The following is an 18,661-nucleotide window of genomic DNA, read 5'->3' as shown; positions in this document are numbered from 1 at the left end:
CAGAAAAGCCCATCCACATACCTCTTCCCTACATTTCTTTGTCACCAATTTTCCAATCATGCTTCTTCCATGTCCATGACCATCCAGCCAAACCATTCGCTATGGCCCATGAATCAGTATATCATAGCACATCTGGCCATTTCTCCTTTCATGCAAAGTGCACAACCAGGTGCATTACTGGAAGTTCTGCCCACTGGGAAGATTCCTTTTCACCGCTGTCCTCCAGAGATGTTCTAGAAAGGGGCTGTAGGGCTGCAGCTGTCCACTTTCGGGTGGTGCCTGCATATCGTGCAGAACCATCTGTGAACCAGGCCCTAGTCTTCTCTTTCTTTGTCAACTGATCATAGAGGATTCTTCATGAGGCCATTGGTATGGGCTGAGGGAGAGAAGGCAGGGTGGCAGGAGTGGAGACTGGGGTATTTGAGCCACTTCCTCACGCAACTTACTTGTGCCTTACTTACTTCAAGACCTGCTCAACCCCAATCACATATATACCACTTCCATCTGATGATGGAATGCTGCTGTGCACAATCCACTTTATGGCTAGATGGGTCAGAAAGCACCCAGTTCATGATAGACAGTTCAGGTTGCATGGTGACTTGATGACCCATAGTCAAACATTCAGTTTCCACCAAAGCCCAGTAACAGGCCAAGAGCTGTCTCTCAAAAGGAGAGTAGTTATCTGCAGAAGATGGCAGGGCCTTGCTCCAAAATCCTAAAGGCCTCCACTGTGATTCACCTATGGGGACCTGCCAAAGGCTCCAGACAGCATCCCTGTCTGTCACTGACACCTCAAGCACCATTTGATCTGCTGGGTCATATGGCCCAAGTGGCAGAGCAGCTTGCACAGGAGCCTGGACCTGTTGCAGCGCCTTCTCCTGTTCTGGACTGCACTCAAAACTGGCAGCATTTCAGGTCACTCAATAAATGAGCCAGAGTAACACATCCAAATGAGGAATGTGTTGCCTCCAAAATCCAAATAGATCCACTATATGTTATGCCTCTTACTTGGTTTTAGAAGGGGCCAAATGCAGCAACCTATGCTTCACTTTATCACTTATCCTTGGTGTGGAGCCTGTCAAGATAGAAGGACTATCTTGACAGGCCCCACACCACTGGACCCCTAGAAATTTACTGAGGTAGAAGGTCCCTGAATTTTAGTCAGATTTATTTCCCATCCTCTGGCACACAAACGTCTCACCAATAAGTCCAGTATGTTTGCTACTTCTTGCTTACTGGATCCAATCAACATAATGTCATCAATGTAAAGGACCAGTGTGATATCTTGTGGAACCAAAAAAGGATCAAGCTCTTTCCAAATAAGATTATGACACAAAGCCAGATAGTTGATATACCTCTGAGGTAGGACAGTAATGGTATATTTCTGGCCTTGCCAGCTGAGGGCAAATTGCTTCTGGTGGGCCTTATGGATGGGAAAGGAGGAAAAGGCATTTGCCAAGTCAATGGCTGCATACCAGGTACCAAGAGATGTGTTAATTTGCTCAAGCAATGAAACCACATCTACAGCAGATGCAACTGGAGTCACCATTTGGTTGTTTATGATAATCCACTGTCATTCTCCAGGATCCATCTGTCTTCTGCACAGGCCAAATGGGAGAGTTGAACAGGGATGTGGTGGGAATCACCACCCCTGTGTCTTTCAAGTCCTTGATGGTGGCAGGCACTAATCTCCATAATCTCTCCAGGGATGCGATATTGTTTTTGATTTACTATTTTTCCAGGTAGAGGCAGCTCTAATGGCTTCCATTTGTCCTTTCCTACCATAATAGCCCTCACCCTACCAGTCAGGGAGCCAATGTGGGGGCTCTGCCAGCTACTAAGTATGTCTCAGCCAATTATGCATTCTAGCACCGGGGAAATTACCACAGATGAGTCTGAGGTGATAAATACTTTGCATGGTTGAGGCAAAGTTCTCCAGAAAGCCATGTATGCTCTAAATCCACGTCCAATATATGGTGTTGTTTCTCCCATAGGTAGGATTCACAGGTCCAGGAGTCAAGGGGGGTAGAAGTTGAAGTGGCACTACTTACCACCACTTCCACTTCCACTCCAACATAGTGAAAATGTGTGATGGGCTTGTTGAAGTACTAGAGCTGTGTGCATTCATAACATAATAAGAAGCCATTGCAGTTTATAAAATCAAAGACAGACTTTTGAGACCAGAAAACTGATATTAGTTAGGCAGATGACTCTGGAGGAAACATTTAAAAAGCTATCTAGCAGAATGCCTAGTCATCCCTAAAGGATCCACTTCCTGGTCTGTCAACTGCTTTTCATGTTTCTTCTCACCTAAAAAGGAAAATACAGTTTACAGTAACCTTTTCATCAAAACACAGACTAAAAGCTGGCCATGTTTGTTGTTCTGTGTTTAACAGCTGATACAAGTATCTGGTGATGATACTGCACTGCTTAGTTACGCTGAACACATTTTTAACTTTATTAGAGGTATATTTTTTTACTGTTAAGTACTTAAGTGTAAGAAAATAGTTATTGGTAACTTATAACCTCAGAGTCAGGAATAACAGTGATGCCAGACAATCACAGATTATCCACATGGGTGGCCGAGATAGTGGCACCTTTGCTTTCTGATAGTTCAATGTACATAAACTTTGTTTCTTACACAAAATTATTTAAAATACTGTGTAAAATTACCTTCAGTATATATGTATATATACATATGAATTACCTTCAGTAATGCATATATATTCATATAAAATTACCTTTGGTATATATGTGTATATATATATATATTTAATGCATACGTTTTCTGTTTAGACTTGGGTCTCATTCTAAGATATTTGCATATACATATGATATCTCATGCATATGCAAATATTTCTAAATTTAAAAATTGAATCTAAAATTCAAAACACTTCTAGTCCTAAATTTAAATAAGGGATACTAAACCTGTATGTATACACATACATATATATGTACCTGCAAACATATCTATTATCCCATTGGTTCTGTTTCTCTGAAGAACTCTGACCCATAAAGATGCTGCATCATGCAAATATATCCAAAGTGATTCCTCGGTGATAGGGCATTGCTTTGGAATTTGAATATTCTGATTTGACACAATCCAGCCCCAAAAATGCAGTTACAGGCTCTGCTGTACTCATCACAGTGCCTTGCATAATAAGCATCACAATAAATGTAATCTAAATGCATATTTAAAAATATTTACTCTATTAATACATAATAGTTCCTAAGCATATTTAAGAAGAATTGTATAGCCTATCCACTATTTAATAAATCGTTTGCTCAAGCAACTGTTTATCTATATGAGAAAAAAATTATATCCAAATAAAACATATATACAAGAATTGGATCCAGCTCAGTCACAGTTTAAAACAAAAAAGGACAATCTTAAAAAAAATTATACAAAAAATATTTAAATGTGTTTATGAGTTCACAGTTAGATTGCATTTTTAAGAAGACACAAATCATCTGAAAGGAAAAGATAAGAAAAATTAACCACACTGCAATTTAAAACATTTACACAGACAGGGTCTTCCATAATTCAGAGATAATAGAACAGCTGGTATCAAAATAACTTTCTTGTCAAAAACAATTATTCAAATGGTACAAAATAGAAGAAAATAGTCTGAAGGAAGTGGAAAATGTAGGAAGTAACTAAGGGGCTACTATTCTTGAAAGAAGAGAAGCACAGGAAGTGAAATTCACATAAGCCCTGTCATTTTTGTGAGGCCATTTCCTCGTTTTTCCTGCAGGAGTTGAGAACCCAAGAAGAAGGCTGTCGTCTTACTATCAGGAAAACCCAAGATCAGAGACCTCGGAAGACAAAGTAGCCGAAAAGTGAGGGGCAAAGTCCTGAACGTAAGAGGACCATATAGAAAGAAGCACAAAAATCTGCTTACAAATACAACATAAGTTATTGACTGGTTCCTAAGCTACTACATCAATGAAAAAGAAAAAGACGACAGTTACATGCAATGATGTGGATGAATCTCACAGACAGAATGTTGAGCGAAGAAGCTAGACATAGACTAGTATATATTGCATGATTTCAGCTATGTGAAATTCAAGAACAGAGGAAAATAATATATGGTGGTAATCAATATATTGTTTACTTCTAGAGGTTGATGGAAGTACTGATGGAAAATAGGCACAAGTCAACTTTGTAAGGTACTGGAAATTTTCTATACCTTGGTCAAGTAGATGATCGCATAGCTGCGTATCTATATAAAAGATTATCATATTGAACACTTAAACCACTCAACTTCTTAAAAATGATAAGAATAACAAAACAAAACAAAAAGAAATTCTGCACAACAAAAAAAACCTTTAGCAAAAATAGTGGATAGACATATGCTTGAAGAAGCTATTTAGTATGCATTTGAGCTAAGATAAAGGATGGTTATCCAGAATATATTTTTAAAAACTTATAAATTAATTCAATGAAGATAAGTACTGCAATAGGAAATTTATTGAAAATCTTGTCAAAATGTCTAATGGACATGATATGGTTCTCAGTTCCGGTAGTAATTAAGGAAATAAATGAAAATTAAAATATCAATGAGCTATTATTACAGCATGAACATTGGCAAAATTCAATGTTTTATATTAACAAATATTAATGATAACATGCAGTGATGGGGATTCTCATACACTCCTCATGGAAGTGTAAATGGTATACTATTCTGGAAAGCATCTTGACAATATCTAATAATATTGTAGATGCAAAATATTTTATCAACCAAATACTCTACTTGTACATCCACAACCAAGAGAAAGTCTCACACATATTTATACTAGTATTCAATGTTCACTGTGACATTTTAATTGAAAAACAGAAAAAGGACTACATGTCCATCAAGCTAAAAATGGATCGATCTTTTATTCTTTAAATCCTCTAATCAAATACTATCCTACAATTTAAATGAATGAAATGGAATGGCATATATCAACATTACCTAGTCAAAGAACACACACAGAGCAAAGTAAGTTGCCAAAAAGATATATAGTATAACAGCAGTCATTTAAAGCCTAAAAATCTCAGGTGGGTACAGTGGCTGCTCCCTGTAATCCCAGCACTTTGGAAGGCCGAGGCAGGTGGATCAGTTGAGATCACAAGTTCAAGACCAGCCTGGCCAACATGGTGAAATCCCATCTCTACTAAAACTATAAAAATTAGCTGGGTGTGGTGGTGAGTGCCTGTAATACCAGCTACTCGGGAGGCTGAGGTAGGAGAATCACTTCAACTCAGGAGACACAGGTTTCAGTGAACCAAGATCATGCCACTGCACTCCAGCCTGGGTGCCTGGTGACAGAGCGAGACTCTGTCTCAAAAATAAATAAATAAATAAATAAATAAATAAATAAAATAAAAAATAAGACCTAAAAATCTCAAAACAATTCTAGGTAGGGTTTATGATTATATACACATGAAATCTGAAATTAAGATTTAATAAAATATGATGTAGAATACATTAATTTATATGTTATTCTGTATGCTGAAATTGCTTATATTTTTAAGAAAAAGGTCTAAGAAAAAGGTCTTTTTAAAAAACATTTTTATCCAGAAAAATGTCGTAAGTTGAAAAGTTGCAAGAATTGAAACTTGATTAATGCATAATCTGAGGTGAAAATAACTGTGTGTTTCGGATGGGTTTACTAATTTAAAATTATGTTTCTTATAAGAATGCCTTAATTTGTTATGAGTGGTTTAAAATTACTACAAAAAATATATTCTCTGTATTAGTCAGTTCTCACACTGTTACAAAGAAACAGCTGAGACAGGGTAATTTATAAATAAAAGCGGTTTGACTGGTTCACAGTTCCGCAAGCTGTACTGGAAACATGACCCTGGCATCAGCTCGGCTTCTGGCGAGGCCTCGGGAAACAAAAGCATAGTGGAAGGTGAGGGGAAACAGGCACATCTTACATGGCTGGAGTAGGAGGAAGAGAGAGAAAGGAGAGGTGCCACACACTTTTCAACAACCAGATTTCTTGAGCACTCACTCACTATTGCTAGAGCTGCACCTAGCAGGAAATCTGCCCCCATGATCTAATCACCTCTCACCAACCCCACCTCCAACATTAGGGATTACAATTCATCATGAGATTTGAGTGGAGACATGAATCCAAACCATATCATCATCCAAGAGCTTGTCATATAAGACATCATTTACATTTTATTTCATACTAGGAATATTTAATGAAAACTCTTAAATATTTATGATTTTAAAAATGTATATAATATTCTTACAATATAACACAGTAGTGTCTATATAACATAATTTCTTACTCGAGAAGTATAGTTTAATTTTAAAAAGACATCAATTAATTCTGACACCACAGTTACCTGTACTTCCAAAAAAAATTCCTAATTGACCAAAGAACATGATCAAGCTTTAACCATAGGAAAATATATGAGCACTTAGAAAGTATCTAAATCAATTGATATTGAGCCCAAACCCAATGACAGAATGTCTTTAGGTCCAGTATATGCCAATGTTTGTATTTTGAATGTTTTCCATTTTACATGTATTTAAGCCCAATGGAGAACATTTCTCGATTCAAGAGAACATGTACATTTTTTAAGCAAACAAAAACTTACAATACTTAATAAATATTTTATACTGCCCTTAACTTGGTGACCATGACTAAATCATATATCTTTGCTATGAATATGCCTTTTATATGACTTTCCTGAAACTTGGATTTATCTATGATAATAAAGAATTATTCATTTATTTTTCTTGATTTGGAGTTAGGCTCTGTAAGCATAGTGAGTCTATAAAAGAATAACCATGAAATAGGAAAGGAAGTTTTTGTACTATTCTCAGGAGGACCAATAATGCTCTTTCATAGCTTTAAAAATAATAATTTTTCAAGAATTTTAGAAATAATAATAGGAATTTTATTTCATCTATATCAGAAATGATGCATGTGAAAATCATGTCACAGTTTTCATTGTCTGGTATCAAATTTGTTCATATTTTACTTATAGTCAAACACTATATTAATAAGAATATACTCAATGCAATACCATAGAATGTAATTCAATTACCAAAAATATTATGAACATATGTTCATTTAAGCTACTTGGGAAGCTGAGGTGGGAGAATCGCTTAAAGCCCAGGAGGTTGAAGCTGTGGTGAGTCATGATCTTGCCACTGCTCTCCAGCCTGGGCAACAGAGCAAACAGATCCTGTCTCAAAAAAAAAAGATATATTTAAAAATACGTTACTCATCATTCTTTACCAGGCTAGTTTCCCTAGTAAATGACACAATTACTTCCCAAAGAGATTTGGTTTGGTTGTATTTATTTTCCTCTCCACAACTCATGTAATAGGAGTTCTTATAATTTTTTAGTCTTCCAGTTCACAGCAATATTCTGATCAGCAGTAAAAATAGCCTTTCTCATTTGACAATTTTCTAGAATGATAATAAAGAAATTTCTATCTTCATTTTATTTATTTACCTTGTTTCTTTGTTTGCTTATTTTTCACTGAAGTATAGCAATAACATCAAATTGAGACATATTTAGACCAGACAATTTTAGCCACTGAGATGAAACTAGGAACAGAAAATGAACAATAGCAATTCCCACTTCTCAACTGGTAGGAAAAATTATCACCAGTTCTCGAGCAAAGCTAATTTGATACACCTGTGACTTAGTGACTTAATAGGCTAAATTTTGTTGAATTTTTGAGAAATACTGAAAAAGAATAAAAACATTTAAGTGAAAGTTATTGAAGATAATACTTGGAAATTAATAATCTCACAATTTCTAATAATTTGTATATTTTGATTGCTGCGGTTTTGGTGAAGAATAAATTTGAGAAGATAAAATCAGTTCATATGTTATTTAGCAGAAAGTTAAAAATTTTTAGTATAAAACAAAAATAAGTGTGTGTGCGTGCGTGTATGAGTATATATATATATTCTTTTCATCTATGGTATCTACTTTATTGTTAATCCCATCAAATTGAGGCCCACATGCAAAATAGACTTCAGTTTTACTCACTGAGCCCCTACTATACGCTAGACTCTATTACAGTGTCTGGGCACATGGCAATAAGAAAACTATACAAAGTATCTACCCTCATAGAGATTACATTCTTTTAGAAGAGGTGGAAATCAAACATCCTGAAATATCCTACACACACACAATAGCAAGATTTAATATCTGAAATCTGCTTCCCATTTCTTTTCAGGTATTAATGCATTAACAGGCATTTAATTCACCTTTCTACCCAAAATTTAGCCCACTCTAAACAATTGAAGGAAATAAATATATGAAACATTATTTTTAAATATAGGATTACAGGCAGACCAGGGCAGTGATCTTGGATGGAAAACGAAACAAATAAGATGAGCCTTATAATTGCCCATGCTTACTATGTGGAAAGAGCTTCCAGTGAGGAAACTATACAAGGCCAGGCAAAGATCACCAGAAATGATAGAGAGTAATAAACCCCAGAATTCATAAAGGATTGGGATTGGTTCCTGTTCACATGAGCCAGAGTGGAAAAACCTCCTAACACATGGAGCATCAAATAGAGTCCTCAGAAAAGTATTACCTCAGTAGTGGGGCCAATTAACCTTAGACTAAAATGTTGCTCTGAATTTTGCTTAATAAAGCTTAAACTCAGCTTTAAAAAGATCATCAAGTTGTTTCTAAGTAACTTAACTGTGTTCCGAAAAAGAATTCAAACGTATAAAGAAATAGAAAAATTCTAGCACTCAACAAAGCAAAATCGTCAATATATAGTATTCAATTAAACATTGCAGGGAAGCTATAAAATAGAAAAAAAAATAAGTTCTCTAATGAGATGAAAAAGCAGTCATTAAAAACAGTCTCAAAAATGACACATATAGATTTAGACACATGTAGGTTTAGAAGACAATGATGCTAAAAATAAAAAACTATTACCAATATATTACATATAATCAAGGAGGAAAAGGAAAAATGTGCATTTTATAGAAAAACATGAACGATATTTTTAAAGATGCAATTGAACACCTAGAGATGAATGCAGTACCTGAGATAAAAATATTTCAAATGAGATTAACAATAAATTAGACACCAAAGATGAAAAGAATAGTCAGCTTCAAATAGAAGCCTTTCTTGAAAACTCCCTTGCCTATGGTGCACCTGTCAAATTTTCAATGATTCCTACATGAAAAGCCAATACTCTCATTATGGCCTCAAAAGCCTGCATGATACACTTCCCACCTATTTCCAAACCCCATCATGCATCATGGCCCCCTTACACTCAGCAAGCTTTAGGTGTGTTGCCCTTTTCTTAACTCCCTGAAATTAAAGATGTATCAATTGCTATTGTTCCATCTTCCAAACACTCACCACCACCCCCAATTGCCTCTCATTTTCTTCTAGCTAATTTTAAAAAATATTTCCTCCAGCAGCATTTCCTCAGGGAAGCACTTCTTGACTCTACAGATTAGGCTATATCTCTCTACCATCTACTCTTAGAGCTCCTATGTTTATTCCATTTTTGAATTTATGACTCAGTTGTAATTTCATATTTTTTTCTGTTATTGTATCATTAGTGCTCATATTTTCCACTATTGTGTGAGTCATAAGCGTAGAAAATATGTCAGATTTTCTTCGCCAGTGAATTCCCAATATTTAGCACACTTCTTGACACATATTAAGTACAGTAGTCCCCCTTTATCTTTGGGGGAAACATTCCAAGACCCCAGTGGAGTTTTAAAACCACAGATAGAACAACACAACTGCCAGCAATTAAAACACCATTCTGTTCATCTTTTCCACCCACAAATTTAATAGTCTTTTCCATCTTGACTAAGCACTGATTACACATTGCGGTTGTAACTTTTGCAGTTTGAGGTGTGACAACAAAATTAGTACAAATTTCTTTCTTTTTCTTCACAATTTCGTGGATAGATATTTTTTCCTTACCATAAATCTTAGAAGCCTCAGCATACAATTTTTTTCTTTCCTTATGAAGTCAAGAACCTTGACATTTTCATTTAAAAAAGTATTTCGTGGCTTTTCCTTGACATATCCAAATTGCCAGTAGCTCTAGTCTTGTACTTTAAGATCGTTATTAAGTAAAATAATGGTTACTTGAACACAAGCACTGTGATATCTTGAAGGTTAATCTGATAACCCATAACTACTGAATGACTAACATATGCAGCATGGATACGTTGGACAAAGGCTTGATGCACGTTTGTGGTGGGATGGAGCTGCATGATGTAATTTCACCACGACATTCAGAACAGCATACAGTTTAAAATTTGTAAAGTGTTTATTTGTTTTTTTTTTCTTTAAGACAGAGTCTGGCTCTTTCGCCCAGGCTGGAGTGCAGTGGTGCGATCTCGGCTCACTGCCAGCTCCGCCTCCCGGGTTCACACCATTCTCCTGTCTCAGCCTCCTGAGTAGCTGGGACTCCAGGCACCCGCCACCGCGCCTGGCTAATTTTTTGTATTTTTTAGTAGAGACAGGGTTTCACTGTGGTCTCGATCTCCTGACCTCGTGATCAACCCGCCTCGGCCTCCCAAAGTGCTGGGATTACAGGCATGAGCCACCGTGCCCGGCCAAGTGTTTATTTCTTGAATTTTCTATGTAATTTTTTCAGACTACCAGGATAGTTTGAAACCATGGAAAATGAAACTGCAACTGCTGAAAATGAAAATTTGGCAACTACTATAGTCAATAATTTTTTTAAAAAACAATAAATGAATTTATTTTAAATAATGATTTTTTTGTTCAGTTAAAATGTGAATGAAATCTCTTCTGCATTCAGTGTAATTATGCATGTACATACTTCTTCATTAGGATTTAGGCCCCAACTCGATTCATTTTCTGTATTTGAATTTATTGTTATTCCTATGAGGTAATGTCTCAGAAATATTAAATCACTTACCAAGACACACACAGTAAGCTCAAGTTAAAAGAGACTCACATTCTACCTAAAATCTTATTAAAGCATAATAAATGAAATACATTGAAATATGAAAGTATAGATATCCAAAATGATAAAAGTTTTAAATTTTATGAAATTTTGTTTATGGTCAGAGCTTAATTAATATGGTGTAATAGTTATATCTTATAAAATTAGCTAATAATATCTAGATCTAAAAGTAACTTGCTTCTCCTTATTAAATTATACAGTCCATGCTTGAAAAAGTAACTAGGTATTAAAATTCCTACACATGTAAATAATTTCAGACTTAAGAGTAAAATTTAGTGAGGATGCTAGACAATATACAGTATGTACTAAAATATGTATTCTTCTACTCTTTTTGATTATCAGGAAGGTCTCTGTTACAAAAGGTTAACAAGGGAGAAACACAAAAATTTAAAAGTTTTACGTAACACAAAGGCCTTCAAAAAACAGTGAAGACCCGAAGAAATTGTTAAACCTGAGTGTTTTTATACTAGGTTTGATGAAAAGTGGAAAGTCCTGGAAAAATATGGTAGGACAAATAGGGCATGAGCTAACAGTAAAAAACAGGGGGAAATTTAGCAAGGCTTGCTCATTTGGATTTGGATCTCTCTTGACGTCCTTCCATCTTTAGAGACAGGATGCTCCTTTCCTCCAGGTATTGGGAGGGAATCTCTTACATGAGGGTCCTATGACCCACTTCAGGGGAGAAGGAAGAAAGAAGGAAAGTCAGAGACTCCTTTCTGCATCTGCCTTTTGTTTCTCAAATTCCTTCAGCTTAAAATCTTCAATATGCCAACGTGCCATATTTTGGAATAGCATATCCTGAACCACATCAAACAACTTCCACTGGAAAAGATCTAAGACTTCACATTTGAAAATTTAAAATGTCACAAGAATTTCTAACAAAGGAGTGTCAGCAGATACAACAAAAACCAGATTGACAACCTGATTAACAATCAGAAATATATTATACAGGCCAGGTACAGTGGCTCACACCTGTAATCCCGGCACTTTGGGAGGCTGAAGCAGAAGGATGGCTTGAAGTCAGGAGTTCAAGATCAGCCTCAACAACATAGGGAAACCATTTCTCCAAAAAAATTTAAAAAACAAAAAATTAGCAAGCCATGGTGACACATACCTACTTGGGAAGCTGAGGCAGGAGAATTCCTTGAACCTAGGAGTTCGAATTTGTGGTGAGCTATGATTGCACCACTGCACTCCAGGCTATGTGACAGAGTTACAGAGTTAGACCTTCTCTCCAAAAAAAAAAAAAAAAAAAAAAAAAAAAAAGAAAGAAAAGAAATTTATATAATGGTACATCTAAAATTATTCAAAGTTAAAAAAGGAAAGATTTACAGAAGAAACAAAGAATAAAATAAAATGTAAGAAAAGACAACTTAGAATAATAAAATTTCTTAAACTAAAAAATATTTTCTCCCAATATGTAAGCTGCCTTTTCATTTTGTTGTTTCACTATACACTATATTTATTTTGCTGTTAATTTGATGTAGTTCCACTTGTTTATTTCTGCTTTTGTTGCCTAATTTTTTGCTAAAATATACAAAAATATCATTGCCATGGCCAGTGTTAAGGAGATTTTCCCCTATGTTTTCTTCTAGCTTTATAATTTCAGGACTCACATCCAGGTCTTTAATCCATTTTGAGTTGAGTTTGTGATGTAGGGTAAAGGTCCAATTTCATTCTTTTGTCTGTGGAGATCCAGTTTTCTCAATATCATTTATTGAAGAGATTATTCTTTCTCCATCATGTCTTCTTTGTGTCCTTGTTGAAAACTGCTGACCATATACACTTAGGTTTATTTCTGGTTTACCTATTCTGTCCCATTGCTCTATGTAACTGTTTTTATGCCAACATTATGTCATTTTGATTACTAAGTTTTGTAATAAAATTTGAGATCAGGAAGCCTAATGCCTCCTACTGTGCTTTTCTTTTTCAAGATTTCTTTGGCTATTCAGAGTCATTTGTGGTTCTATATGAGTTTTAGAATTGTTTTTCCTGTTCTGTGAAAAAATACCATGGTTTAACATCCACAACATGTAAGGAAGTCACACAAGGGAAAAAAAATAGGAAAAGAAAAATATTGCCTAAAAAAATGAGCAAACTACTTGAATAGGCACCTCTTCAAAGAAGACATAAAACTGGCTAACAGATAGATAAAAATGTGCTCAATATCACTAATCATCTGGAAAATATAAGTCAAAACTACAGTGAGATATAACCTCAAACTTGTTAGGTTGGCCATCATCAAAAAGCCAAGAGATAACAAATGTTGGCGAGGGTGTGAAGGAAAAGGCAACTTATACGCCATTAGTGGGAATGTAAATTAGTGCAGCCAGTAGGAAAAACAGGATAAATGTTTATCAAAAAAATAAAACATGGAACTTCCATATGACCCAGCAATCTCTTTCTTGGGTATATATTCCCAAAAAATAAAGTTAGCACCAGAGTAGAGATATCTGCACTTTGACCTTCATTGCAGCATTATTCACAATAACCAAGATGTGGAAACACTCTAAATGTCTGTCAAGGGATGAATGGATATAGATAAAATTATGCCTTAAAAAATGGAGATACTTCCTTTTGTGAAAACAAGTATATACCATACTATGGTTTGAATGCTCTCCTCCAAAACTCATGTTGATATGTAATTGTTGTTATAATGGTATTGGTACATACAGCCTTTATTAATTGATTAGGTCATGAGGATTCCACTCCCATGAATGAATTAATGCTGTTATAATCACTGGTTTAGTTCTCACAAATGTGATTCCTCACAAAAAGAACGAGTTTGGCCCACTTTTCTCTGTCTTGTGCACTCACTTGTCCTTCTGTCATAGGATAACACAGCAAAGAGGTCCCCACCAGAAGCTGGCACCATGCTCTTGGAATTCCCAGCCTCCAGAACAAAGAGTTAAATAAATGTCTATTCTTTATAAATTACCCAGTCTGTAGTATTCTGTTATAGCAGCAGAAAACAGACTAAGGCAAACCTGGGAGACATTATCCTAATTGATATAAGCCAGATACGTAAAGAAAAATGCTGCATATTCTCACTTACATGTGGAATCTTAAAAAAACGAACATACAGAAACATAGAATATAATGGTGGTTACCAGGAGTGGGGAGAGTGGTAATGAGATGTCCAAAGAAAAAGCTGTAGTTATGTAGGATGGATAAATCTAAAAATCTAATGTATAGCATGAGTACTATTGTTAATAATGTTATTCTGCATACTCGAAATTTGCTGAGATTAGATTTTTGGTGCCCTTACCACACGCACACACATACACATAGGTAACTGTGAGGTGAAGGATATGTTAATTTGCTTGGCCACAGTAACTCTTTATATATATATATATACACATATACACACACACACACACACATATATAAACATGTTGCATACCATACATACATATATATATATAATAAAAATAAAATAAAACAATAGAGTATTTAAAATGGATAAATACGAAATAGCAGATGGTCTCATAGCATATTGCCAGAAAATATAGAATTAGTGAATTTCAAGGCAGAATTGAGTAAATTACCCAGCAGGTATTACATGAGATAAACAGGTAGATATATGAAAGTGAAATTTGGAAGCAGAACCAATATGAGTGCTATGGAATAAGAAATTTATAATGATTTGACCTTATACAACTGTTGGGTAAGTTAGATACATAGAGTCAGATGACCAAAGGATAGTCATTAAGAAGGAAGAAAAAAGGGGAGCTGGCGAAGAAGTGTATGAAAGGCTGTTGCCTTTGAGTCTGGTAGTAGCCTGATATTGCCATTTGTCAATAGATTATGTAGTTGATAAGAACAGCTGAACACAAACCAGGAGAAAGCAATGACAAATGGCACTCACAAGGATAACCTGGAACCTGGAAGAAAAAACTGGAATTCAAGATGAAAAGTTAGAACCCATGAAGGCAAACTGAAACCACACTTTTCTCTGACTGTATTTGATCTTGATGATACGGGTAACATGAACAAGAAATCAGTGCCTTTCACAATGCGCTTAGCCCCATTAACAGAGGAGATCTGGGAAAAGCTACAAAAACAGAGCGTGAGTGCTGTATCACATCAAGGTGAAGCAACCAAAGTATCGCCAATATGGAGATGCTTCAGTAGTGCCTAAGACTAGACGCTAACCTGCTGCTTTACTTCTGCCTTCTAAATCTCATAAATTTCTTTCTTGCAGCCAATGCTAATATGAAACCATAGAGAAAAGTGAATTCTGGGAAAGGTAGTTCTAGCTTAGCTACTTTGACAAAGGACAAACCCACTGCAGGTCTCTACTTTACAAATTGACACTCATACATTACTCTTTAGAACGCATTTAATTTGCAAATACATAATTATGCCTCCATCTATGTAATAATTCCTCTTATAACTGAAAACAGCTAACTCTTACCCTAATATAGTACCAAGTCTCATACGTCACTTTATATATCTTTGAGTGATGTTCATTCCTCTCCTAGCTGAGTCTCAATCTTTCTTTGATATCTTCTAAGGTAACCCTAATTAAATTATGTGTGCATGTGTTAATAACGCATAGAAATACAATTAGCACATACGCAAATGTTATTTTATATTTTACATATATAACACACATAATATCACATATATACAAATATGAATTTTATATTTTACATATATACATATATATTAAAATATATTATTTTCAAAAACGAAGACCTCATAACAAATGCAGTTCTTATTTTTGCAACTAAATACATGATGGTAGCAGATATTTAGAAATATTCACCTTCTTAACGATTCCTTATTCCTTTTGCCCTCAGCAAGCATCTGAAGCTGGTTATGGTTCCTTCTCTGGTGGGGTGACCCAGTGATCCAAAACTTTGTTCATGAAATGTCAAGGTCATTAACCAGCTTGGTTGTATTGGGTTGCTGTAGTTTGTTATCAATTTTTATCAGAGAAATATGAAGGTATTAAAAGGTTTCCAGGACATTTTCTGACTTCCAAACCCATTTCCATATTCAGGTATGCTAGCAACATAAGTTTTCTTGATCGTGAGGGTCGATCACGCCAGTCAGTATATTAAGCCTCTTTTTGTTCTGATGTCCACTGGTCAGATTGCAGATTCATTATCTTGCTGTGTCTTCTGGTGAAAAATATTTCTGTTTTGGAAACTAAGACTTCAAACTCAGCAAAGCACAAATGCACGAAAAAATGGGAGGCAAACATATAAGAAGAATCAATAGCATTTCTACCACTTGATTCTGAGACACATTTATGCTGGCTATAGGAGAAACAGCACTTTTATTCATCACTGATTTAAATTATAAAACACATGCAGAGAGATATAACCCTGACCCTGCAAAGTGTTGTCAATAATTTGGTGAATCTTCAAAGTGAATATTCCAAAGGCCATTCCACGGTTCTAATTGTTCAGGTACTTTAGACTGATGGAGAACATGGTAACACCATTGAATTCATGATCGCGATCTCATTACCTTAATTCCTTTGCTTATAAAATGAGTTCATTGGTCAGAAGCAATGCTGTGTACAGTATCAAGACTATGAATATGTCATTTACAGAATGACAAGCCCATCAATTTCAGCAGAAACATTGAGAGCAGTAAAGACAAATTTATGTACAAAACAATTGATAACACAAGGATGCTCCTTCCATGATGAATGTGGTACAGTGCAACCAGTCTGCCACAAAGTGATCTGATGGTTGTTCTAGGGAATGGTGTCATGAAGGCCAGTGATGATCTCTGCTATTGATATAATTGTTGATACATATGTCAATCAGCAGTTTTTATAGTCAAATTTGCCTTGGTGGGTGTAAATTCACTAGATTAGGAGAACTCACCCCAAAGTCAGACAGTATAAGGATATATGTTTCCCATGTGAATATGCTCACCAAGGAGCAACCACAGGAGGAGAACCTTAATAATCATGTGGATAAGATGATCATTCTGGAATATCAAACAGTCCCTTTCCCAGTCACCCATGTCCTAACCAATGGGCTCATAAACAAACTGGCAATGGATTACAGTGATGGAGACTATTCTGATATGAGGAGGTAAAGACAGCATTTCATCTCAATGATATTTTGTCCCTGAATCCATAACCCCAGTATTATAATGAGAAAACATCAACATTGTAATTCATAGAGCATGAAAACATTTACAAATATATGCTTATATACTTTTGATAGGTATAAAATATGCATACAAATAACAAAATTTAGGATACGTTTTACCTATGGGGAGAATGAAAGCGAAATGGGAACAGAGAATACTGATGCTGTCTGTTGAATGTAGTGTAATATGAAGAAACTAATAATACATTAAGATTTTTAAAGTACTTTTTTTTTTTACTTTAAATACTTGGAGTTGTCATAAAATAGAAATTTTCAATAAATTTTCAGTAAAATTTCAATAAAATATAAAAGGACAAATCTAAGGAGAAATCTGAACCAGTTTTGCCACTCATTAGAAGAATATTTAGTTTTTTTCTTGTAAATTTGTTTGAGTTCATTGTAGATTCTGGATATTAGCCCTTTGTCAGATGAGTAGATTGCAAAAGTTTTCTCCCATTCTGTAGGTTGCCTGTTCCCTCTGATGATAGTTTCTTTTGCTGTGCAGAAGCTTTTTAGTTTAATTAGATCCCATTTGTCAATTTTGGCTTTTGTTGCCATTGCTTTTGGTGTTTTAGACATGAAGTCCTTGCCCATGCCTATGTCCTGAATGGTATTGCCTAGGTTTTCTTCTAGGGTTTTTATGGTTTTAGGTCTAATATTTAAGTCTTTAATCAATCTTGAATTAATTTTTGTATAAGGTGTAAGGAAGAGATCCAGAGACAACCCCATCAACAAGTGGGCAAAGGATATGAACAGACACTTCTCAAAAGAAGACATTTATGCAGCCAACAGACACATGAAAAAATGCTCATCATCACTGGCCATCAGAGAAATGCAAATCAAAACCACAATGAGATACCATCTCACACCAGTTAGAATGGCCATCATTAAAAAGTCAGGAAACAACAGGTGCTGGAGAGGATGTGGAGAAATAGGAACACTTTTACACTGTTGGTGGGACTGTAAACTAGTTCAACCATTGTGGAAGTCAGTGTGGCAATTCCTCAGGGATCTAGAACTAGAAATACCATTTGACCCAGCAATCCCATTACTGGGTATATAACCAAAGGATTATAAATCATGCTGCTATAAAGACACATGCACACGTATGTTTATTGCAGCACTATTCACAATAGCAAAGACTTGGAACCAAGCTAAATGTCCAACAATGACAGACTGGATTAAGAAAATGTGGCACATATACACCATGGAATACTATGCAGTCATAAAAAAACGATGAGTTCTTGTCCTTTGCAGGGACATGGATGAAGCTAGAAATCATCATTCTCAGCAAACTATTGCAAGGACAAAAAACCAAACACCACATGTTCTCACTCATAGGTGGGAATTGAACAATGAGAACACATGGACACAGGAAGGGGAACATCACACACCGGGGCCTGTTGTAGGGTGTGGGGAGGGGCGAGGGATAGCATTAGGAAATATACCTAATGTTAAATGACGAATTAATGGGTGCAGCACACCAACATGGCACATGTATACATATGTAACTAACCTGCACGTTGTGCACATGTACCTTAAAACTTAAAGTATAATGAAAAAGAACACTAGTTGACTTTTAGCAAA

Source organism: Hylobates moloch, unplaced genomic scaffold (assembly GCF_009828535.3).
Source record: "Hylobates moloch isolate HMO894 unplaced genomic scaffold, HMol_V3 SCAFFOLD_37, whole genome shotgun sequence".
Lineage (NCBI taxonomy): Eukaryota > Metazoa > Chordata > Mammalia > Primates > Hylobatidae > Hylobates > Hylobates moloch.
The sequence above is the reverse complement of the archived record's forward strand: the minus strand, read 5'-3'. Positions refer to the sequence as shown.